At 41.4% G+C, this 2,009-nt stretch overlaps 1 non-coding gene across 1 annotated transcript; it reads right to left on the minus strand.

Moving 5' to 3' along the window:
* Positions 1-1,129: 1,129 nt before the first annotated feature.
* LOC139887202 (small nucleolar RNA R71) lies at positions 1,130-1,236 on the minus strand. Its single transcript, XR_011773041.1, has one exon. It is a non-coding gene; the product is annotated as a small nucleolar RNA R71 (small nucleolar RNA).
* Between the last annotated feature and the right edge of the window lie 773 nt (positions 1,237-2,009).

A 2,009-nucleotide genomic window follows, 5' to 3' on the forward strand; every position in this document is an offset into this window, starting at 1 on the left:
TCTTAGGCTACAATATAGGTTCGATGTTACTGCTATCTCAAAAATACGACTCTAGGTCATACTTCCCTTACTTATAAGGAGTAGTAAGATTTAGGCCCCGCTAAATATAAATTTAAAACAGTACCCTCTCCCACGAGTGGCTGGTCCTGGTGAGCCGCGGCCTAACAACACCGCGCAAATAAAAACCGTCCATTTCGGCCATATCAAGAGACCTACTAGTTTTTGGCGCCGCTGCCGGGGAACTGGTATCAGGCGATACTGTTTTCAATCAAACTTATTCACAAGCATTTAGTGGTGTCTAAGAAAGACAATTATACACGGACTTGGTTATTGGATTTTTCAAACAGTCGCCAATTATATTGGGACCAAAAGGATCCTGCCTCTCCGTAGTCGGCCTGGCCACTTGGTTTGTTGAATAGTTTGTGCGGAACTTTGTTACCGAAATACCAAGGAATCATTATCCAGAACCAAAAACATATTCCACCATCGGATAGTTAGTTAATTAGATTAGATTACTTTAGATTACTTTAGTTTACCTTAGATTAGACCACCTTAGATTACCTTAGATTGCTTTAGATTAAATTAGATTACCTTAGAATTAGATTAGTTTAGATTAGCTTATTATAATTTAGCTTATTTGCGAAAATTAAAAACAAAAATGCATACCTAGTGTATAACCCAAACCCAATCTAGACCAGGGTCGTTGTTAATAATCTCTAAAGCATGCAAGGATGCACGAATCAGAAACCAAATGGCGTTACGCGTTACTTTAGTAGAAAACATGAAACCCTCGATTGAAGGTCGAGGAGGACCAATCATATTTCCAGAGATTCAAGGACACTCGTTCGAGTTAAAACATCACATCATCCAGCTCATTCAAAATAGCTGTCAGTTTCATGGATTATCGAATGACGATCATAATTCTCACCTTGATAAATTCATATCTCTTTCGAACTCCTACAAACAGCCAGGGATAGGACAAGATATAGTCCGGCTATACTTGTTCCCCTATTCCCTCACTCATCATGCTCAAACTTGGTTTGAAGGACTGGCAAAAGATTCCATCACGTCATGGATGGAGATGGCGACTAAATTCCTAACCAAATATTTCCCTCCTTCAAAATAAACCAAACTGAAGAATGACATCATTAACTTCAAACAAAGTTATGATGAATCTCTTTACACTGCATGGGAGCATTTCAAAACCCTGCTGAAGAAATGCCCTAATCACCAGTTAGAACGGTCAGCCCAAATCTGTACCTTCTACAATGGTCTTACGGTAAATCATAGGACGACGATCGATGCAGCAGCTCAAGGGAATCTGATGAACCAAACCGTAGATGAAGCATGGGAATTGCTCGAGAACATGACGATGCATCATCATGACTGGAACAGTGGTGAAACAACTTCATCATCTGCCCCACTCTCTACACTTAACAATCAAACGGAAGCCATCAAATCCCTCACAGATAAGATGGAATCTCTTGCCAAGCAACTCGGAGAATTGAAGACGCAACCGCAGCAGGTTAACCAAGCTCAGGCTTGTGTTAATTGTACCAACCCGCAACCTACTGAAGACTATCAACTTGAGTACAAAAACGCTGACGGTTCAGTCTGTTACGTTCAATACCAGCTCGTCCACCAAATCCCGGATTCAATCAACCACCAAGGGTTAATCAATTTCAGCAAAGCAATCAACCTTTCCGCTATCGCTATCCACCTTATCCAACCCAACAATCTCAATTGACCTACGATCAACCATTTCTACTCACTGGTCCCCCAGTTGAGGAGAATTCCCCTACTACCCAGATTACAAAAGCAGCTAACCCCACTCTCGGAGTTGATGATCAGTTAACTCAGTTCATCCAAGGACAATAACAGTTAAATCAGAGAACTGCAACCAGACAAGATCAGACAGAGATACTAATGAGAAATCAATTGGCTCTGCTCAAAAGTTTGGAAACGCAGCTCGGACAGTTATCACAACGCCTTGAAACCCGACCGCAGGG

The sequence above is a fragment of the Rutidosis leptorrhynchoides genome, chromosome 1 (genome assembly GCF_046630445.1).
Source record: "Rutidosis leptorrhynchoides isolate AG116_Rl617_1_P2 chromosome 1, CSIRO_AGI_Rlap_v1, whole genome shotgun sequence".
In the NCBI taxonomy this organism is placed as follows: Eukaryota; Viridiplantae; Streptophyta; class Magnoliopsida; order Asterales; family Asteraceae; genus Rutidosis; species Rutidosis leptorrhynchoides.